The following is a 25,391-nucleotide window of genomic DNA, read 5'->3' as shown; positions in this document are numbered from 1 at the left end:
GAAATTTGTTTTAATCGCGGCTTATAAATGACGTTATTAATTATTACTTGAATGATGAACATAGTGGTTTAACTGTAATATTTTAAAACTCATTTTAAAAAACTTTGTATTTATGTCCCTCTACATATTTAAAAAAAAATGTTATGAATAATTAATATCTTAAGTTTTTAGCTATCTTAATATGTTTTGTTTTTACATAAATAAGAAATTAACAAATGTCGGGAAAAAATATCGTTCTTTTCTATTAAAATATACATTCAGGTGATATTTTACAAGATTATCTTAATAACTAAAGTTAAAAATACCACCGGTTCAAGATGTATATACTAATTAATATTTTTTTCAAGTAACTAGCATGAACAGCGAACATTTTGAGCATTACGTTGCAAACAGAGTAAAGGGCGCAAGTAATTGGCACTGTAAAGAGATCTGTAATCATCCTTACACCTCCAATGCGCCACCAATCTTGGAAACAAAGATACTGTCTCTTGTACCCGTATAAACACTGGGCATTAGATATTATCGCTCGCACAAAGCCCTACCATCAAGTTTATATGGCCCGTACAAAACCTTACCATCAAGTTAATGTAAAAGTGTTTTTCGCATTTATATCGATATCAATGACTCACATGGTTAATTTTACAAAAAAGTTTATTAATGCACTTTCGTACTGGCTGTATATAAGGTAATTGTAAAGGCTGTATATAAGGTTTTTATTGAATAGTACATTTGTCTATTAATCTTATATATTGTTTCTAAATTAGTAGTTGTTTTGTTTCCGTTATAAATGTTCGCGTGTTTCAGCCGATCGAGTTGAAAATCTGTACAGTTGTTATCGACATTTGCGTGAATGCACCTGACATAATATTATCACATACAAAATGCGAGCCCCGAATCGTATTCGATAAGTGTCAACTAAATCACATGTCGCAGAAATCTTTAAAGCATTGCTTTTTAATTTCGTGATTAGTGGTTTGTAAAGTACATTTAAATGATCGTACAAATATTTTAGACGCGTATAAATTGTAAGCGATGACAAGTCGACAAACTTCAGAATTCGTCAACGATTGCCAACTTCAAAAAAGGAGGACGGACGAACTTTTATGTAGATATATGTTTATATATACTTATATATGATGTCTGTTCGGTTATATTTTGTTTGTTAACCGATTGATACATCTTCGTTGTGTTCTGTATGACGTAGGTATCGTAGGCACGTAGGTATTTTCGAGTCATCTCAATTTCATTGATATTGAACATTGTTAAGCTTTAGTTTGACGCGTTTATTTAAAAAAAATTATGAAGTTCCTTTTATATTGGTTTCATTCAATACAGATTTTTAATTTTGACTTACATTTCAAACATTTTTTATCAAATAGATTTTGTCTTCTGTAAAATTATATTGAATGCTGACTGTCATGACGATGGAATGCAGACAGATGCTATTATATATATAATAATCAATATATATGAATACCAATGAAATATATTACGAAGAAACTATTTTAGCATATAATAAATCTAGTAAACAATTTTACATTCGTTGAAATTTCAGAGATAGCATTGAAATAAACGCTCACAAACAAAATAGCCGAAACGGCTCAGTGGGTCGGCTAGTGGTTCGTAACTCATTATTTAAGATTTGAGATTAAAATCCTTATGAAAACCTTCATCATAGGAGGAATACCTTTGTAAAATATTGGACACATACGGAATATTACTGATTTGTATAGGCAACCTTATAAATACTATATACAACTGGAGTTCAACTTTGCGTGAATTTAATGAGTCATTTTACATTTTGTAATAACTCAACTATTATCAGTATTAACATAATGATATATTTATAGCTTAATTCTTCTGTAACTCGCATACTTGTATATATATAAAATTATAATTTAAAAAACATAACAACAGCTAAATTTACAGTAATTTGTAAGTAATAGACTCTCAAAATATGAACTAAAAAGAAATAGATAAATAGCCAGTGTAACTCAGGATGATGTAAGGATTCTAGCGATACCCCATACACCCGTATCTGTTTAGGTATTTAAAAGTTACGGTGTAATGAAGAAACACATTACTCTCTTTTTTGAGTACTTGTGTAATTAACTTATCATACAAGAGTCTTATAAGCTATTTTGCATACTTATTTTATTTTTTTATTGCAATTTGTAAAAATAAGAAGAAAATTAGGATAACGACGTCTACTAAAGAAGAGACCAATTTTAAAAAAGTCAATATAAAACAAAATACATTGTAACATATACTATAAAATATATCTAATGTCAAACATATAATTGGCATGAAAACAGTGTTATGGTAAAAAAAAAAACCCATAGATATTAATGCACAATTGCCAAGGGAAACTCATCAGAGCTGCTCATTAATACCAGTCGCAAATTAATTTGTAACAATAATTTATATTAACACAAAAAAAAATCGTAAATAGAAAAGATTTAGCTTACAAAATTTAGACTTTAATCAACTAAAATATAACATTAATTAAAGTAAAAAAAGACGTGGGGTGTTTATTTATATTTCTGTAATTTGGACAGCGATGAAAAATTCAAGACAACTGGTATTAAGAAGGTTATTTTTGTAATTGAAGTTATTTTTAGAAAATAATTTTCACATTTTAGTTCATTAAAACGATTCAATGAATACATTTATTTTTTAAACTACGTTGTAAATATTCTTTATGAAAGGATCTCAGTGCTTATGGTACTTTTTAATATTTAAGTTACAATATTAAATTGAAAGTAAATCATTACGATCTTTTTCCTCATTTCTTGTCATTTCTTCGCGTTCGAATATACTTTCTGAACTGACGGTAGCTTTACATTTAACGCTACAACGCTTTGATTAGTACAATTTTAAGTATGACGTAAATGACGATTTAACAGTACCTTTATAATGCTACTCGAATCAAGAATATTTTGACTTTGTTTAATGTTTTCTCTAACTTAGAGTTTAATACCCGAACTAATGACGATCCTTGATTTTATAAATAAAAAAAAAAATTGAAAAAAAGGTTGAATATTGCAAATAGCAAAATGTTTCTTTTTTAACTCACATAATGACCATATTCAAATTTCGATCACTGTAAAAAACACTAGTTGTATATAATATATTTAGAACCCGTGAGTAGAGCGCTGATAATACAAGCGCATAGTGTTCTAAATAAGATTTCCGATGCGAAATTCCAATCCTAAACTTGTTTTGATCTCACTATGATCTGTTTCTCCGGTCCGAAATTAGAATCGTTCCCATCTGAGTGCTCTGGAGTTTGAGATACACGATTATACTTATGTCATGTCAGTCAATCATAAATGACTTGCAATTACATTGAATCGATATTCAAAACTCCGTACGGATTTACTATGATGGAAATCGGAACTGCTATTCAACAGGGAATTGCTGCCAGCATTCTGCCATGACGATTTTGTATATCCTCTGGTAGTAATGGACGGGTTCTATGTAAGCCCGTATGTTTAGACACTCATACATCACATAGAACCTTCAAACAGCAACTTGTATTAGTGTGATCCGGCTTAAGTGGTGATCGATCCAGTTTGACAACCACAAACTCTTGTTTCTCAAGATTGGTGTAATATCAGTTGGAAGTAATGCCACTGGTAAGAGGCTGGCTGGTTGGAACCCTGGTGGCCAATTTGTAAGTCTCAATCTAAATATTTCTTATGTAACTAAATGTATTATGTAAATGGCTTAGTTAGCCTAGCCTTCAGTAAAGAACACGTTTGAATTATTAATTAAATACGTGTACTAAATACGTTCACATAATCATGTTAATAATAAAATACATACGGTATTCAATCAAAGCATGTATATAAGATAATTTAAAAGCAAATACAAACATATAAATAAAATTACACTTAGAAGAACGAGAAATTAAAACAATTCAACGAAAGAAAGCCAGTGTAATCACAGGCACAAGGGACATAACATCTTAGTTCCCAAGGTTGGTGGCGCATAGGTGATGTAAGGAATGGTTAATATTTCTTACAGCGCCTTTGTCTATGGGCGGTGGTGACCACTTACCATCAGGCGACCCATACGCTCGTCCGCCAACCAATGCCATAAAAAAATAAATAAATAAAATTAATACGAAACATTAAAGTTTCTACGAGGTAGATTTATACAATGGAAAAATTGTGACGTATTACGTATTACGGTTAAATAATTAATTTTGTTGAACATCATTAGCGATTCAAAAATGAACACGCCTTTTAAATATATTTACAGACTGTGTTTATTTCTATCTCGAAGATTCAAGATAGAAGATAGATAAAATACTCCTTTGAGCATTCTTTGCTATATCTTGTATTTGTATTTAGTCACCCAGTTTCAAATTTTGCATAGAAAACTTAAGACGAATCTTAGAACAAATTTCAATGAAACTGGCTTATTTAAAAAAAATAACATAGATGGCCTAGTAGTTAGCTGCATCTTAGCCGATAAGCACCATTGAACACGTTCAAACCCACGCAAGCACCACTGAAGTCTCATGTGCTTAATTTGTGTTTATAATTCATTTCGTGCTCAGACGTTTAACAAAACATCGGGAGGAAGCCTGCATATGTCTAATTTAAATGTTAAAACATTTCCACATGTAAACCCGACCCGCAGGTGAGTAGCGTGGTTATTACCTTTAAAACGTTCTCTTCAAAGGGAGAGTTATTAGATCAGCAGTGTGACGTTTACTTAAACTTTTTATATATAAAATACTAAGGCCACGAGTACTTAAACATCTTACATAAAAAAGTAATCTAGCTAATGACTCTTTTAGTAATATATACTGAAAGAGTCATTAACATTAGTCATATAAATAGACAAGAATATTTCAGTACCTTTTTCGCCTCTGTTTCACTACCGACCGTCTTTTATTTTATTTTGACCAGCTTTAGAATTATCAATTTAAAAAAAAAAAGAAAAAAACTGTTCGAAATGTGAAAATTGATAGTCAATTTTTTAACTAATGAAGAACACTTTTATAATACATTCTCTCTGAGTATATTAGAAGTATTTTATTTATTCAGACTAAAAATTACAATTTCAATTAATAATATTCATTAACATTTTACTGATAGAATTTAGAACATTATGTGGTTTTTCTATGCAGAAAAATAATATAAATGTACGGAAATAATATATCGAATTATTATAAAGCATCAACAGTTTTAAAACAGTGGAAATTCGATTACGACTTGGTCGATGAAAAAATCGATAATGTGTGGTTATAGTCGATGTGTCTATAATTCTTGTATTATTACATGTTTCCGGATTTCAAACGCATTTATAAATTCTTGGAAGCGTGTTTGTTATGTTCCTGAAATAGCCCTGAGGTACTGCGGAGCTATTGTTTTTTTATTATGTGACCATTCAATATATTTTAATCGTAATTAGTAACTGCCTGTTCCGACTTCGTAGATGTGAACTACAAAGTTAGTAAAATTAGAAAATAAATTGAATACTAGTAGTAGAGTATATTTGGGAGATTTTATAAGAAAAGTTGAAAGGAATTTGCAGTACTTAACGACAAATATCTCTTAAGAAAGTGAAGTGATATATTAAAATTTGCATGTTTTGAACCTTTTTTCATATACGCTTGTTTTATCGATTATGTTAAAGCTCGTCAATAGTAACCTAACAAAAAGACGATTGTATGTCAGATGAGAAAAAGGTACAGCTGAAGTATTGTCTAAGAAAAAGCTCGAAGTTCACCGCAGAATATCACTGCGAAATATCATAAGCGATATTTACTATAATAATTTTTAAATTGTAAGTCGATTGTCAACATTTCACGAGTGAGCTACGAAGTGAATTCTTACTAAATCGTACCGCAGAACTGTTTTTTTTTCTTTGTCCATTTATATACTAATGTTGTTCGAAGATTTGTTTTTGCAAAGAAAATTTGCTTTTGTTCCTGTAACACTCTTATTACACACTAGTTTAGAAAATTAAACATTTTGCTGCACAATTCAAATGAACTTAAGTAACTTGTGGTAATTCCTACATGCATAAGTTTTTTTCATAAAAAGTTAAGTGGGTAAGTTAACAACAGTTTCAAGTCAGCGTAACATAAATTAGAATTTCTTTTTCGACGAAACGGCCTTTTTTAATTTCAGTCTTTAAATGAAAATTCAGTTGGTAGGTACAGTTGTTAGGAATATTAACCGAAGATTACGCGCTTAATTTGTGTTTATATTTTTCTCATTGGCCGTTAAGGTTCTGTATGTATCCCCCAATTTCATCGAAGCAGCGTGGCGGACTAAGCTCCAAAAAATATAACTTCAAGGCCCTAGCACAACAGTGGGACATGTATCACGCTGTTACTCCATACATACATAAATAAAAGCTGATATACCTATTCTCTAGTCTTGTTTTAAAAAATTGAATGGACGCCTTGTTGTTACAGTTAAAAAAATATATTTTACGAATATATTAAGCAGCTAAAAATAAAAAAATTGACTAATGAGTAGTATTAGATTAATATCTGATATTGTAATTTGTATTGACACAGTATATCATGAATGTTTAGTCTGTATATACTTTTGAAGTAACAAATTTATGTATAAGCATTATTTTTTACCTTTGTCAAAAGAAAATTAATATGGGTTTTTTTACGGAACTCAGCGAAGCGTTAACATTAGATAAGTTTCATGATATTCAAAAAAAGAACGAAGTCCTTTAAAAAATACTATTTTATGAAATAGAGTGTATTCTAAAAAAAATATATCATTGAGCAAATAGTTCCTACATCTTTACGATGAAATATCTGGTGTAAACGTTATCTTTACTCATCCAACGATTTACGATCTCGACCGACTGTTTTGAGAATTTTGCGCATTATTCACGGTCTTGCCAAGCATCTGCTTCAGAGTACAACACATTCATTTAGCCAAGAAAGCTTCACAATACACCGCTAAATGTCGGCGTTGAAATAAAGCCTGCCATAGACGTTCCTTAATATTTTTCAATTAAGAAGACGCATAAATGTTAAATTAGGCATAAATCTTATTAATATCGAAGCATTTTTTTATGACAAAAGCAAAAAAAAATGAACATTTAATAAGAAACGAAAAAGAATATGCCTGACTTTTTATGTGATGTGTTGCGCTCAAATTCATTTTCAAAACGTTCTAGAAATTGTTCCAGTAAGAAAATAATAATTAGTGCACAATATAATATTAATTTTAATTTGGATATATTGTTTGGACTGCATGTGAATAATTGTTATGAAAATAAGTAATTTGGCTTAAATTCAAACGTTATTTGTAAAGCCTAAGTAATACTTTTAAATATAAATTAATGTTATCGTGAACAAAGTCAAAGCTATTGAGGTATATTTGTTTATTAGATTTTTTTTAACTCTTATAAGTAAATAAGTAAGAAAGTCTATGGCCCGTTTTAAACAACAAACCTTCACGATTCCGTTTCCGTAGAGTGTAAACTGGGACAGACCACGTCGTTATCGTGCTATCTTGCGGTTCTATAGCGATTTAAGAGCGACAATATTTTTTGTATACACGCCACTTTATTTAGAGGTTAAGGCTTTGATTACACGAAGTTTCATTTGTTTGTATCGTAGGATAGTCTGTAACCAGCTTTAGTCAAGCGTTTACAATTCACTCGTCGCGTGTAAAATAGGACAGTCCCCGTTATCGTCAGGCCTTATCTTGCGGTTCCGTAGCGATTATAAAGTTGACAATACACTTTTGTTGGCACGCCGCCTCATTCACGACATGAACGATCGTAATCGCATTAATGGGGTAAAGCCCTTAGTTTACACGTAATTAAGGTAAAGCGGTTTACGTTTAATAATGTGTTCAGAGAAAATCCCTTTTCTCCTTCGTGTAATAAAAAATGTTTTCCGAATGTTTCTTAAATTTTATAAATATCTAATGCTTTTGAGTTATGGTGTTAAAATATATGTAAGTACATAAATTAATTATAATATTTTTAGATATTATTTATCACGATTTAATCGTTTATCAAACAAATCATATGGGTATAAAAGCAAATGTATAAGTATTATTTTAACTTAATTGTATTTTAGATTTTTATGAAAAACAGAACTTACCTTTAATTTAGTGGAAGGAATAGAAGACTAAATGTATCAAACACTTCACTATAATTGTCTATTATTAACCAGACTCTTTTACGACCACAGAACACGGATATCTGCAACAGAGAAAAAATAATATTATTTCGTGCAACAGACTAAAAATAAACCTAAAAAATATTCTTAGACGTAGTATACCTGTATGAAAAAGTAAGTTTTTTAATTATCCGTCTTTACTATATTGTCATTATAAACATGTTAAATATCTTATTATTTTATAAATAAGAATAAGTACTACATACCTTAAATAAGGTAAATAAAGTTTTAACGAATAATATTTCGATCAATTTTTTTTTTATTACTTAATTTAAAACGAGAATAAGAGCGATTTAGAAGTTGAAAATTGTAATAAACCAAACCTTAAATTGTATTCAGATCACGAATGATTATTTTTTATTTGGTCGAGTTATACTTTGTAAAAAACAAAGAGAAAATACGACATAATTTTCAATAGAAAATTACTAACTCATTAAATGAGATCGACTGAAACCAAATAAGAATACTGAATTAGACCACAAATCCACTACTCCATCATAATTTAGCTAATCTCATACCCGTGTAAAGAATTCTCTTTGTATCTACAGGATTGTTCCAGCCGTAATGAGAAAATCAATTATTCAAGAAAAAGGAGCATGTTGTATTCTCCTAACAAAGATTTTAACATAAATAAAAATCAAAAGTAACGTCTAAATTTTTACTCAAGATTAGCTTTATTTTCGAGATTGTCTTGCCTTTTTTACCTTGTATTAATGATAAATTATGGAGAAAGGCGCAGTCAAAATTGTCGGAGATTATATTTTATTAGAAAAGATCCTTTTTCAAAAATTTAACACGGCACATTTTTACTCATTCTAATTCGGAGACAGATATTTATTTATACTTGTGTATAATCTGTTTTATTTTATTCATAGATATAGAAAAAGAAATAAATCAGTTTTATTTATACTGTAGCACTCAATTTTAATTTATGATATGGATTTGCATTAGTACAAAAAGCATAGTGCGAAAAACGTACATTGAACATAATGCCAATCGACAGTATGTAACATTTCATTTGATTGGATGTTCAAACAATCAATAGTATTTAAATGTATTCAAATAAAACTCTTTTTAAAGGAATCGTTACAAAGTAGGTATGTTAATGATACTATGAAAGTGTATTTGATATTATTTCTTTTTATCAAGTTTATAAAGGCGCTGGAAATCAAGATTTTATTCAACTGACGCGGTTATGATTTACATAATATACAACCTTTTTATTTTGATTGTGCTTAATAACATAACTTACATACAAAACTATACACTAGAATAAATAATATTTTTCACTAGAAAAATAGTTTTTTAGTTAAAAGAACTGTCAAAATATCAGCTCAATTGGTTGAGTGGTAATTTTTGTAAATTCGGTTGCAAGATTTGAGCAACGAATACTAATACGTGCAATTAAAAAAATGCTAATAAGACATAAAATGTCATCAAACTATACGTAGAGTTGTATGACGTTCAGGTAATCATTCCGTTTGCATTTATGTACTTTTATCTCACTCGCCTTGAGTGAAATCACGTTAAATAACTGACAAACGTTGTCGAGTATTTCTCGATAAATAATAATGTAAGCGTAACCTAAATAGTTCATCATTATAGCGTTTAGATAAATGAACATACGTTAAAAATAAAACCGACTTCAAACATTTGCCTGTATGAACACTTACACTAAAACATAAAATAAATATTTTCATATTTACCAATCAGTTAATTCTGGAGTCGGTGTTCATAATTAAATAGATTTGCCTCGCTTCGACTAACACCGATAACATGCATGTAAATTACTGTAGTAATATTATTATAGACGTTGTGATTTCAGAACGTTTTGACAATCAATTATTATTGAATATAATAAAATTATTTAAAACAAAGACTTTGATTAAAAATACCTTTTAATAAAACCAACATTAGATTTGATATTTTGAAAGAAATCGTTTAAACGCAAAGAGCAATCATTATCATTTTTATCGATAATATTTTTTTAATAAATAAAATAATTCGTTCATCAATAGGAGCTAGTTAAAAATTCACGGCAAATTCTCCGAAGCGACCTTGAACATACTATGGGCTTACGTAGTGACGTGAACGAGCTTTTAGTTATCATGTTATCCATTAGCACCACTCCGCTTTAGTTTATCCAATATGTATTTGTGTTTCAAAGTGGAGATTTATCATTGCAGTCTCAAATGTATCTGTTTCGTGCGCTCGGATCCTGTTAAATGAGTTCGGTGAGCCGGGTTTAATACAATTGTAACTGCGAGATCAATATTACAATGTTAGAATCAAAATATAAGTACAAATTGCAAAGTAATAAATTGCTATTAAGTTTATAAAACGATTTACTGGTTTACTTATAAGCAGTCTGTTTTGTTTGCAGTACAAAAAGTTGTGTTCTATTATATCAGAACTAGCTGTGCCCGCGACTTCGTGCGCGTTGTTTGAATTTAAGTTATTTGGATATTGTAGCGTGATTTTAATTTTATTCTAAAATAAAAGTAGCCTAAGTTACTCCTTATTACATCCGCTATCTGCCAGTGAAAGTCCCGTCGAAATCAGTTTAGCCGTTCCAGAGATTAGCCGGAACAAACAGACAGACAGACAGACCAAAATTGTAAAAAATGTTATTTTGGTATACATATGTACCGTGTATACATACATATGCATTTAGTAAAAATGGATTATTTTAATATTACAAACAGACACTCCATTTTTATTATATTTATAGATAATCCGTTGGGCGGCAATTACTAGCAAGATTTAAGCTTATATTAACGTACTGAAATAAATGAGTAAATTTGCGTACATACTTGAATTACTAATACAATACATTTAGCAAGTAAAGTAACCTCCCTGTAATTATTTCAATGCTGGACTAAGGTCTCCGTTAGAATAAGGTTAGGAGTTAATTCGCCACGCTTCTCCAATACGGATTGGTACATAATTGGCTAATTTTTTCCTTACTTCTAAATACACTAGCTCACTCATCCTTCAAACTGGAACGCAAATATACTAAGTATTGCTGTTTCGCGGTAGAATGGGTTGTACCTACCCAGAGGCACCAGAAGCTTGCACAAAGCCTTGAGTGAATCAGACCACCACACAACCACTCATAGAAATATGATAATAATCCGGATTTCTCACATATTGCTTCTCATTTCATTCAGGTCGTATCAATTGGTAAAAACGCGTCGTATGTATGCGCTGACGCGAATGGAAACCGAAATGTAAATGTTACCCTCATCCCGGGTATGAAAAAAACGCGTATTCCGAAATATTTGAGCATAGAAAAGCCTTATTTTAATGCCTACATTTTCTGAATAACATAAAAGAAATGTTTGTGGAAAAAAAAATCTAACATCTTTAAAGAAAGCTTTTCGGAAACGCTAAGGGAATAATAAATCAGTTGCTGTTTTTTATTGATACTAGGAAACTTCTCAACTTATATTTTTTGTAAATAGAACATTAAATTAATGTTTATAATTTGATATTTCATATCATACCAAATGTAATTAGAGGGCGTTTACATGTTTGAGAGAGATCCAAATCCAGAGGATGATATTACGCATTTCATTAAAAGTGAAAGCCCATAAATATCCTACTGGATAAAGTCCTCGTCTCCTCTTAAGGAGTACATTTTAAAGCTTTTATACCACCCTACCCCATACGATTATTACGACTTACGAATTTTTCTTTATAGTCAAGTGTATACATAATTTTTTTTATATGAAAACTCCATGGTGCTTGCTCATGTTCGAACGTATCCTCTATTTCGTAATTAATAGTAAATATATCTTTAGCCATTATCAACAATCAATGTGATATTTTTTTGGAATATTTCATTTAAAACACCAATCAAAATTATATTTAGGACACGGGAAAAAGACATGTGTTTAAACGAAATAAAAACATACCTCCGGGATAGATTATCAGAAAGATTTCCAAATCATTAAACCTTTTACGTCCACCCATTCGATGAATGATGTTCGTGACGGGCCAAAATGCGTTTAAACTTTATACAAGAGAGCTATATTTTGTTTTTACACACAAATACATATTAATAATATATAAATTGCCTCGTTGTCTTAGTAGCAAGAGTGTACTACTGTGGATAATATGTACAGGGTTGATTATGTTAAAGCGCCCGGAGTTTGGAAGTGGATAGATTCACACTCTGATGCCTCAGAAAGCAAAACTAGAGTCGATGATTTTATACGTGATCTAACTTAGCTCGCATCGGATTACCGTTTTATTGGACAGTGAGATTGAGGAATTAAAGAGTGCATCCGTATTTTCACAGAAAACGTGCATTGGGTGCCCATATCCGAAATCTTTAAAGAGGAAATCTTTATAATATATTGATGTAAGTACCAGTAGTCGTAATAAAACTATGATAAACTTTTATTTATAAGTAGACGAACTGGCAAATGGCCTTGATGGTAAGATTACCACTGCGGTACACATTGCTACTGTTATAAATATTAACTACTCTTCATTTCACCAAAGCGCTACCAACCTTGGGAAGAATAATGTTATGTCCTTTATTCCTGTAAGTTACTCTGGCTCAAAATCTCACCCTTCAAATTGAAACACACAATACTGATTTTACTATTTGACGGTTGTACATATGATTCGTTGATGGTGCCTACCCATGGCTTACACGAAACGCTACTATGAAATAAAGTTCGGTAAGCGCAAAGCCCTACTAAAAGTAGCTAGCACATTTGAACAATAAATAATTGTGCAACATACTCAGGTTTTGTTACAGAATTATTTCTTTATGTATATTATATTCGAGCATAAACAAAGTCATTGCTGCGGTACAAAAACCAATCCCTAAAAGCGACTCAATTCTCCTACATGTTACAAATAAGCAACCATTAACTGTTAGTACTGATGCGATGTTGAAATTTGTCCCACGAGCGTAAAACTGATTTCACGCTTTATTTGGTCTCAGAAAACGTATTTAAGGCCAAATTATACCAGTTATTTAACATGGAGTCAAAAGATTTCATTTTCTACTATTTCATTTTGAAAATTGTATCAGTATCGAACATATATATTTTATCAGTACATTCAATTCATTTTAGTGAAACACTTTAGTTTACACTACAAACTCGTAATGGTTTGCTGTGAAGGTTTTTTAATTATTTTCATTTAACTATTCAATAAAAGCACACAAATAGCGCTCAGTAAAGAGAAACAAAAATGCCATTCTCCGAAGTGCAATTGGAACCTTAATTTCCCTTAATATATTAATGTTATAAATGAATTGTCAATATATTATTTAGTATAAGATTATTTATTGCTTACAATTTAAAATAAATAAATACTTATTAAGTAATAATAATTTTGATAAATTAGTACATTAACTTATACATACATATATAAAAAAATATGATTCAAAACAAATATTCTGTTGCTTTAAAAGTTAAATATAATACATAAATTACTCAAATAAACTTCTCGACGCAAAAATAACAAATTCCTACCAGGACAGCATAAATTGAATAGAATTTATTCCTAAAAAAGCCGCAAGGTAAACGCCAGAGGCCGTGCCTTTGAGCGTGACTGCCGTGTGAACGAAATTGGAAAAATATATTCACTTAGCGGGTCCCCTTGTGAATGGGATCACTCCATAGATCAGCATGAAGGGTACAGAACGGCATCTAGCCGACAAATGAGGTAGAAAAGAGACCTATCCGAGGCGAGGGATTGAGATTTTATTAGAATATATTGGCTTTAAATTTTTTCGGTAAATAGGTTTTATTTCTTACTTTTCTTTGTAGTGGTTTGTCTTGGACAAGTTAATTCATGAGTCTAAAAGTTAATATAAAAAATAACATCAAACATAGGGTTACGAAATGTTATACGAGTCCAATAAAAATGCTGCCTGGAAATAAAAACATGCAGTCAGATACTTAAAGTACAGACATGATCTCTACATCTAAACTATGCATTACTTTGCCAATGTACCACTGACCTATAGTTCAGTTACATTCGCTAACTCACCTTTTAAATCAGAACACGACAATTTTAAGTATAACTGGTCAAACAAAAAAAAAGAAATAATTTGCACACCAGGATATTTATTACGAATAAAAATATATTCTTTTTCGTTATGACAAATGTGACGTACATCAATACTTACTAATGTTCGTCCAGTGGTCGAAATTCACACGTAATCATTATTGGAAATTGGAAAAGATGTTATATGAATTTGTTCATTTCGATTTTTTATTTTAACTTTTATTTCGTAATATGAATTCGTTCGTTTCGATTTTTTATTTCCATTTTTTTTTTATTGATGACACTAAAGCTCGCCAATAGCTATTATTCAATGAATTATTTTCTTAATTTTGAAACTGCCGTAATTGTTTCTAATTTGTTTCCATTATATTAAATTAAAAAAAATCGTCAGGAAAGGAACCTTGTTTTAATTTGCTTCCTATTTTTTTTAAGGTACATACTACACATATAATCTATATCAAATTATGTAGACATATAATAGCCCGTAGATTTGTTAGTATATTTTTTTTAAATAAGGGGAAGAATCTTCTCTTATTAGGTATGTACCTTGGATACACTCATATAACGTAAAAAAAAACGAGAGTTGTCGTTGTAGACGCAGTTGGAAAGACACAATGCAATAAATTAAGAATGTTTGAGAATAATTAAATGATAAAATATATTTTCTCTTATTAAAATTCCGCATGAATCAAGTGATATGGTATAAACTGTATATAATAGAATAAGCAGGAGAGGGAAATGTCACCTGGAGTATTTCTAATATTTGACTCTATGCTGTAAGCAGCTTAAAAGAACTTCGTTCCAAAAAAACAAAATTTGATCACAGTACTTTATACTATACAAGAGTTGCGTGTAGTTAAAGATATAATTTAAAAAAAAAAACATCCTATGTACATCAATCAGACTGGTCTGCGTTTAAAACTCGCGTCCCAAGTGGATTCCATTTCGATTCTTGACCTGGAAACCTTGTTCGTTCTGAAATTAATGTTTTATAAAGATTGTACGCAAATTATAGTCAAGATTAAAAATAATAATAATGGATTCTAATTTTAATTATATAAAAACCAGTGTCCAACGTATTTTGATCCTTCAATATGATAAAACGACAAAATTGAAAAACTTCTTGTATTTTGTTTGATCAACGACATATTGAAAATATTTTCCTATATTGCTGTCTGACTAACAATATTGAAAGGCGTGGTTTTTTAATATTTTACATATGATGTCTGTACATTTTTATTTTATAGGTATAATAAAAAATATGTCACATAGCATAAAAATAATAAATAGTTTTTATTATTTTTGTCGATTGTAATAACAGTATTAAACGTTCTCAGTTACAAAATAACAAATTCAAAATAAATGTTTACGTTTATTCATAGAAAATAATATTTAAGAATAAAAAGATGACCTAACAATAATTACGGAATAAATCTGCATGCGGAATGCTCACAAAAATGCTAATATTTCTCTGTTGAATCGCAGTTCCGATGTTCTGTGAGAAAAATGGGTCCAGTCACCAGTGAATGCAATGAGATGGAGCGTTAAGTCTTTTTTTCGCACTAAATTACTCCGAGGCCTCAGCGTTTCGGCTGGAAACGACACTACGTCATAATTTAATACATTCAACTATTTTTTATCGTACGTTCCAAAACCTTATACACTTGAGTAGCGTCATTTACGCCAAATTAACCGATGTCTGCCAAGAAATGTAAAACCTATTCAAAAGCGAGATAAAACGGACACAAGAGTATAATGTTAATCGTAAGTAAATTCTTGGCTTTGGAATTAAATACACACGTATAGTCCTCTTTTAGTACATTTTATCATTGATTAAAGGCACGCCAATAAATTGAAAATGCGCTTTGGCTGCGTCTATCGGAACTATTACGTTTAAAAGCAGATCTATTGATTATTTAAACATATATTTGTACATTAATTAAATTATTTCGGCTAATTCCTATCAGACTAAATTTTGCTCACGGAAGCAAACGAAATACTTGAAACACAACAGAACATGTTTGTTTATGATTATATTAAATTGTAATAGGAATTACGAATTAATTTTCCACAGGGCTCAAGCCTGTTAATCTTGAAATCGGCATAAATTTGTTTCCTAAAACTTTCTTAACTTTTTTCTATTTATAAATCCTTGTCATATTAGATGAATTTTGTAGCATTTTATATTCTAATTGCAACAGGAGTTCAATATGTAATATTTGAACCGTCAATAAAATTATTTTACGTCGAGTGCGGTAGTGCATGAACGTGACAACGACGCCTCAGGCCATGTAGGCGGTTATTATCATGCTTCTGCATGTATTATATAAATCTATAATAGAATATGCACCATTTACATATTTCTATAGTAATAATATTAATTTTTTATGTTAATAATACATATACAGTGTAATGTTATAATTATCAAGAATTAAGGTAACCATAACCGTCGGATTCGACTTTTTTTAGACATAGACAATGGCGCCGTAAGAAAATTAACCATTCCTTACATCACTAATGCGCCACCAACCTCGGGGACTAAGATGCTATGTCCCTTGTGCCTGTACTTACACTGGCTCACTCACCCTTCAAACCGGAACTCAATAATACTGAGTACCTATTGCTGTTTGGCGGTAGAATATTTGATGAGTGGGTGGTACCTATCCAGACGGGCTTGCACAAAGCCCTACCACCAAATAAACTTGATTGTGTTCTTATCTATTATTAAAAAATATATATACTATATGCATACATATGTGATGCGGATATATAATAATAAACATATCTAATAGCTTTAAATATTTAGCATAACATTGTTAATGTGCTGCCAACCGTTGGATCTAAAGCTATCGCTATCGATAAAAGTTTGCGTTACGAATTGAATGCATTCAACGCAAATATTTTCGTGGTAAATTCCAATTTCCACATAAATTTTTGCCTTGTGTACCTTGAATGCATCAATACTGATCTAAACCTATTCGAAAACTTCATGGATATATCAGTATAAGTATCGCTTTGACAAAATCGAACGAACCAAATAAAGTATCGAATGACTTAATTAAAATATATGTCGAAGACGACAAGCTCGCGAAGTCCAGCGAAGATCTGCTGATGTTTAGTAAAAATATAAAATAACGCCACAATTTATAAAAATAAAATGTAAAAAAAGGCAAGGGCAACTGTGAGCCCGTGGATGTTGTATATTAAAAAAAAAAATTAAAATATATCATAAATATATACATATAAATGTATCTATACTAATATTATAAATGCTAAAGTAACTCTGTCTGTTACCTCTTCACGCTTAAACCGCTAACTGATTTCGATGAAGTTTGGTATGGAGATAGTTTTAGTCATAGGCTACTTTTCCACCCCTTCGAGGGGGTAAAATGGGGGTTGACGATTTGTGTTGAGGTTGGTTAGTTTTATAAATTTCGTGCGGAAATCTCAGTTTCAGCTTGTATGATACAATGTGAAAACTAACTCATTTGTATTTTTATTATGTAAAGTTTTTAATTACTGCCATACTAATTAAAGTTGACAACAAACTCAAGTAAATAACAAACAACTTAATTCATTGTTATATAATATTAGATTACTTATCATTTGTTTTATTGAATAATAACAAAGATAAGCGTAGCTTGCGAGTCACGGGCTTCTAAAAAAATACAATCATTAAGGGTTTTTAAAATTAACTATAGCCAGATTTGTAACGAATCAAAAACCATTAAAAATAGTATTCAGGGCAATGTGTGTCATTTAATTCTCAATCTTTGGGTTAATGCAAAAAAAAATATTGTTTTTATTTTTAGTATTATTTCTGTTTTTAGTTCTAATTTTTCTGTATATTATATTTGTGGTGTACAATAAAGTATATTAATATAACATTAACAATTGTTTTTTTAACATTATAAAAGGTCCAGTTATAAAGCGTATACAAGGCACACAAAGGAATAACTAACCCTATAAAAATCAATCACGCAGAGCTTTGGCCGACTTTCATATTATTTATTATTAAATATACCCATAGCGGCCGGTATAGAAGTACAAACAAAGACTATGAAAGATTAGTATATTTAGACAAATGTACATTAGTAAACCGAGATGGCCCAGTGGCTAGAACGCGTGCATCTTAACCGATGATTTCGGGTTCAAACCCAGGCAGGCACCACTGAAATTTCATGTGCTTAATTTGTGTTTATAATTCATCTCGTGCTCGGCGGTGAAGGAAAACATCGTGAGGAAACCTGCATGTGTCTAATTTCAACGAAATTCTGCCACATGTGTATTCCGCCAACCCGCATTGGAGCAGCGTGGTGGAATATGCTCCAAATCTTCTCCTCAAAGGGAGAGGAGGCCTTTATCCCAGCAGTGGGACATTTACGGGCTGCTAATGCAAAAAAAAATGCTAATGTACATTAGTAGAGCGTATGTTATACAAGTAAGAATGAACATTTTTATTTTAGGGTTTACAGAGAATTTTCGTTTTTTTTTTTTTAATTTAATTAAATTCGATCCATCGGCTTAGCTATGGAAGCGTAACAGACGGACAAGCACACAGATCGAGTTAATTTTTCAATTACAATATTAGTATATATACATTATACTCGTATAATAGATAGGTCTGTACTCACACACATACTATTTCATACAAGCAACTATATTTGTTAGAAATTTTGTTATAAAAAAAAAAAAAACCTTCGCTATCATTGGTATCTAAGATGGTATAAAAATTACGATATTCTTCTTCCTCCTTTAAGTTGAGGCAGACAACACATTATTAATGTTTTTAGGTGGAATTGATGGCGAGTTGTAACCACCCAGACGGGTTTGAACAAAACCCTGTCACTATCATAAATTGATTTTTGAATATTATCTCAAGAAGTTTTAGTAAGGGCTTGGAAAATATATTGCCAGTATTATTTTCCTATGATCGTGAATCTTCTTTTTTCATACCATTTATGTAAAACATGGTCCTGGTTCTAACTGTTCCTTATCGTCATAAATCGTCCAAATATAAACTATAGCCATGAAACTGAAACATATAATATTTACTTTATAATTTCTATTGTCACTGAAAAAAAAAAGTACGAACTATTGAATAAAAAGTTTAGTACACAATGGAAAATGGTAGAATTTCCAGTCGTTAAAAGCGCTGTTGATATTTTCGAGCGGGCTTAATATTCAATTTGTTTTGGATATTTTAGTAAAAAAAAAAATAGTGTCTTTAAATTACTCTTATTGAATAATGAGATATCATTAAACAAATTTTTGATCAATTTATAATATCACTAATTTGGACTGGTATTTAAAATAGAAGAAATTAACTCCAACTTTTGTCAATCGTTACTTCATCTTAAATTGATAGAACTTTTAACTTTTAATTTAAAAGTAATCCGATGTTATAATTTTCTTCTTCCCTTTTTATCTTCAACATCATTTTACGTAAAATCATTTTCAAGCGAAGTTTTCTCGAGAGTTATGAAATCGAAGTTATTTCATTAATCATCTAAATATCCACCTGGGAATCAAAAAATAATTACAAGCTGTATATTTTTAAATAGTTTTAGTATCTATTTGGTTTTTATTTTATGATTAAACAATTGAGCAAAGGGACGAATATGAACTGCCCTCCATTCCATACACCGTCAATGAACCAACAAAGAGTACTAAAATATCACTAATAATTATTATGTTTTATATGTCATAGCTAGACAGACTGATAAATGAGATAACTGATCGTAAGTGGTCACAAATACCAAAATTCATTGGTACAGCGAGAAATATTAATCATTCCTCATATGAACGATGAGCCACCGACCTTGGAAACTAGGATGTTATGTTCTTTGTGGTTGTAGTTACACTGGATCGCTCACCCATTAAACCAGAACCCTACAAAAAGAATTAAGTTTTGCTGTTTCGCGGTAAATATATTATGAGTGGGTGGTACCCAACTAGACGGGTTTGGTCTAAGTTCTAACACCAAGCGTAATGTGGGTTCAATGTGTGTGTTTAGACTTGAATGGCTTGAAACCCCTTTGTTAGAAATAATAAAATAATCATAGCTTGTATTTTTATTTTAGCCTCTTAAAGTGTGAGCAAAGACTTTAAAGATTTTTATTTCACCCTCTTACTTACTTAGAACTTAGATTATAAAAATGATAAACGATTATACTGAACAAGTTTTTTTTCGTACGCCGTATTGTAAGACCACTCTACAAGTGATTTGAGATTTTAGGACATAGTTACATAGAATAGACTGTCTCTGAAGTATTTGTCTCTATTCAAATAAATTATTTAATGTTCATTTATTTTATTTCTTCATTCTTTTATAATAGGACAAACCTGAGTCAGATGATGTGAAATGTCATACAAAATGTTGTTTATGAAATGTTTTTCCTTTAATTTAAAATCGTAACAATTACGACGACTTAATTATTGACTTTATAGGAATAATATTATTGCTCTACTTTCTACATTTGTAACCACGTACAGCCGTCCTGCACTTAATCTTGCTCTGGTCTTTCAATTGGTTCTCCCATTGGACGATGAGTCCAAGGAATAAGAAACATGCGCTAATTGTTAGACCCTGAGATAGGCACGGCTGAAATTCACCCCGAAGTACATCAAATACATCGTAATAATATTTTATATTATGGTTCATCTCGTACAAATAATAAGTTAGCTGTTGCGCTGTTTCTTTTGCAAATGTAAATGTGATGTGATGAATTATTGAAAAATATACCCCGAGTACTAGATCACGACGATACAGTTCTATGTCTTTACGTTTTTTGAGTATCAAGTTTCTGAACACACCATTTTTTGTAATAATATGTGTTCGCAATAAAATGTTAAATAACAAGGCCGTCTCTATCTTTACAAAAAATAAGTGTGGGAAATATTCTCACCGATATAAAAATTCAGATATTCTACCGCCAAATAACAATACTTACTATTTTGTGTTGTAGGATGAGTAAGCCAGTATAACTATGGGCACAAGGTTGGTGGAGCATTTGTGAGATGTAAGGTTTTTTTTTATTTCATACAGCGCCATTGTCTATGGGTGGTGGTGACCACTTACCATCAGGTAGTCCATTTGCCAGTCCGCTTACCTATTCCATAAAAACAAAAAATATATAAAACACAATAAAAACTATATATATCTTTATCTGTATATTTCTGAAATCACGGGGTATATACTGAAGTCATGGAATCTACACTCTGCCTACCAGTCTGTTAATCGAAGGGTAAAGATAACACGAGATTGATATTTATTATTTCAGAAAATTAACGGATTCAGGAAGATAATGGAGACATTGTATATTAATTTAATAGCGAACAAAGCACCTTCTAGCTCCTTATAAAACAGATTACAGATGTCGATTAATTCGCTTTGTCGCAAACGAATCTACGGAACAAGCTTCCAGATCATATTAGTTTATCTTATTAAAACATATTTATTTATGATGTTTAACTTTTTATACTTCCTCAAGACGAAGAAATGGGTTTTAACTGTTTTTATATATGGAAACGAGACGTGGTCACTCCTAGCTCGTGACTGGTCCATTAGAAAATTTCGAAATTATTTTCTAATCAGTTTTTATTTAAGCTTAATTTACTACTAATCCTTATGTTACTTCGTATCGTACATTAAGATTCATTCGGACAATAATAATTAATTTATACTAATTAAAAAAAATATACTTCCTTCAGTGCAGTGTTCTACATGAAATTAAATTACAACATTTAATAGAAATAATATTAAAAGTATAAATGTGTTTGAAATACAAATAAATGTATAAGCGTTAAATGGTGATTGTAACTTTTAAATTAATTACGTACATTTAAAATGTACGAGCAGAACTGAAAATAATTGAAGCGGTAATTTCGTAAATGAAGAACATTAACGACGTATGCAACAAGTTAAATCCACGTTAGTCCGAGCCCCGTTGGCGGTAATTATTTCGTTACAATACTGAATTAAAATGTTACCTATTTTAAATGAAAAGAGAATGTTACCTATTTTAAATCCGTAAGAAGGTTACATTACATAAAATAAATATGTGTGGGAATTTCTTAAGTACTAATAATTTAAGTGTTCGTTTCTTTGTTAATTAAAATTATTGAAAATATTTATTATATCAAGATTTTTATTTTATAATTAATTTAATATATTTGACGTACCTAGAATTGGATCCTAATGTTAAAACAAACCAAACAAAACGGCATAGAACAACACAGTTTCAGAACGGGCACTGATTTAGAACGTCACTATAACGCGTCCGATTCGCGCCGAGGCAGCGGTTGCACTGCTTCTCCCGCCCGCCCTACCTCAGCCCCTACCTGATACAGGTAAGGTAAGTAGCTGATATTGATGGACAACATGTCCATTTGACGATTAGCTGTTCATTTCTTTTTAATTTTATGACTAATATACTAAAATAACTAATTTAACTACTCATTACAAATAATATTAAAATGTGGAATAAGTAATTTTGCAATATGTGATGCAATACTGCTAAAATGAATCGTCTACTGAAGTTTTGTATAACAGTATAGTGCGGCACTGAATAGCTTAACCGTTAAAATTTAACGAACTTGCGAACTTTGGGTACATCACTGATTCTTGACCAATTACGGCGAAGCTTATGGTTGTGACATATTACCAAGTTTGTTTGTATATGTATGTATATGTATAATCGTTACGTCTTTTACGTCTGTATTTTTGTAACGTGTTCGGAAATGTTACAACGAGCATTTTAAAAATTGTTGGTATTCTATTTATTTATTATTTTTTTGTGTTTTTTATGTCGGAATCTTTATATATCTTTTTAATATATATAATGAGCAATTCCAATTAATTTATACGTATTTCATAATACATATTTCAGTTTATTTAAACAAGAACTTTGTTCGATTTTTATTTTGAAAAATTTATTTGATTTTGTATTTTATTTGCTTTTTTAATTATAATAGTTATATGTATATCTAGCCGAGATGGTCCAGTGGTTAGAACGCGTGCATCTTAACCGATGATTTCGGTTTCAAACCCAGGCGAGCACCACTGAATTTTCATGTGCTTAATTTATCTGTTAATTAATTTTATGTGTTTATAATTCATCTGCATGTGTCTAATTTCAACGAAATTCTGCCACATGTGAATCCACCAAATCGCATTGGAGCAGCTTGGTGGAATATGCTCTTCTGCTGGGCTAAGGCCTCCTCTCCCTTTGAGGAGAAGGAGGCCTTAGCCCAGCAGTGGGAAATTTACAGGCTGTTAATGTAATGAAGTATATAAGTATATCTATGATATTGATATCCAGTAGACAGGGTTCTCTTTAATAAATTAAAATATTAACTGCATTATATAACGTATTTAACCTTGTTTATCACTTCTTCTTAAATAATGCATATATAATAATATCAAAAATAAAAAAGGCAACTTAACAAATAAACCTTTAAATTATTAAAGAAAAGAAATAGTATAATAGAGAAAAGAGAAATATGTGGAAGAGACAATGGGTAACTTGAAGCATGACCTTCAACCTCATAGTCTTAATGTGAATCAGTGGCAGTATATTTTCTTATAGATTTATATTTGTCCATTCAGTCCTTGTAATAATTTTTAATCTGCGGAGAAAATGAAACGATTACCAGGAAATGTTACCGGACCTGTTTTTGAATTCGAAAAGCGAACATTATTTTTCATTCGAATTTTCAGTCACGTTCCATATGATATTAAATTTAAATCGTCACATATTCAATACGCTTATTATTCTGCAAAAATGGAACAGATTCTAAATTCCATTTGTAAACGTGCATATGCCTTTTTTATTTAAAATATTATAAGTATTATGTGAAAAGTATGGTATGTGTATCTAAATTGCCAAGAAAACGTTTAAGTCTTAATTGTTTCACTGGCGTAGATATGTCCAAAATACTTTACATAGAAGTTAGGGTTACTGAAAAGAAATGGGGGTCTCCCAAATTGCGTATAATATTTCACCTGACGGCGGCATCTGGCCACGGCAAATGAAACACATTTAGGACACACTCATACTTGGCTGAGGTAGTCTTAAGGCAAAATATATAAATAAAGTTTTTTCTTTAAACAACCTTTGAAAAAATCTAATGATGTCGTTCAGAATTTTTACTCTTTATTTATGAAATCGTGCATTTCTCCAAATTAGAGTGTGAACTTATTACCTTTTCAAAATTTGTATTTTTCGCCTTGAATATCTTCGGAACAAAAAAATATAACATATGTCAATATAGCCATTAAAACGCATTATTTAAAGTTTTAAATGAATAATAAAGAATATTCTGTTATAAATACTTACTAATAAATTTACCATTATTTTACTATATTAGTGTTAGTTTATACTTACCCTTGCTTGGCCTAGATATAAAAGATTGAATTGCTTGTGTGTCATTCCTTATACATCGCCAAATGCTTAAACTGTCCTTCACTTCAGCTGTACAAGACGTCTTGTCTTGAATATGAATGCTTATTGCGACCGAGTTTCCTGTTTCGAGAACAATTCGTCGAACATAGAACCTAACTGGTAAGTTATTCTGAACAAATACTCAATTTACGAAAACAGTATCATACAATATAATTTCAAGATGGTCTGGTAGATCGATTAAAAGTTGTGGCTTTAGATCTTGGCAAGCAACACAATGAATTAAGCACTGTGCTGAAATTAGTTCTTGACTCCTCCTCATAATAAAGTATGATCGTTGTACTTATATAGTTATTAAGCCGCAGTAGATAAGTGTGACCAATAAGTTTAAAGTAAAATCCTATTTAAAAGAGTATGATGTCGTTTTCCACCTGTATGACTTTACCGGACATTTTACTTTGTCTATTAATATGAATTAATGATATAACTGCACACCAAAATTACAAATAATTTGTGCTATATACAGTTCAATATGATTAAGAAGAATATCCTTATCTTTTTCTACAGATTCACGCAAAAACTGCTTTATTCCGGTCAATATTTAACTTTTGCGGCGTGTCTTACAGTTAAATATTTAAAAAGGCCTACAAGGTATGTGTATGTTGATGAAATGATTGATTAAAAAAAAATCACTACTGTTACTTGCCAGTTCGATAGAATTGACATTACGGATAGGTTTAAATTAAATTCAGTTATGAAATTGACGCTTCAAA

At 30.6% G+C, this 25,391-nt stretch overlaps 1 long non-coding RNA gene across 1 annotated transcript in view; it reads right to left on the bottom strand.

Moving 5' to 3' along the window:
• LOC125065685 overlaps positions 1 to 22,522 on the bottom strand; it is a 66,227-nt gene extending 43,705 nt beyond the window's left edge. The window contains exons 1-2 of the long non-coding RNA XR_007119636.1: positions 22,400 to 22,522; positions 8,105 to 8,205 (exon numbers count right to left, since the gene is read on the bottom strand). This is a non-coding gene — a long non-coding RNA (uncharacterized LOC125065685). The remainder of the gene's footprint in view (positions 1 to 8,104; positions 8,206 to 22,399) is intronic.
• Between the last annotated feature and the right edge of the window lie 2,869 nt (positions 22,523 to 25,391).

This window comes from Vanessa atalanta, chromosome 8 (genome assembly GCF_905147765.1).
Source record: "Vanessa atalanta chromosome 8, ilVanAtal1.2, whole genome shotgun sequence".
Lineage (NCBI taxonomy): Eukaryota > Metazoa > Arthropoda > Insecta > Lepidoptera > Nymphalidae > Vanessa > Vanessa atalanta.
Note: the sequence above shows the minus strand (reverse complement) of the source record. Positions and strands in the feature narration are given on the sequence as shown.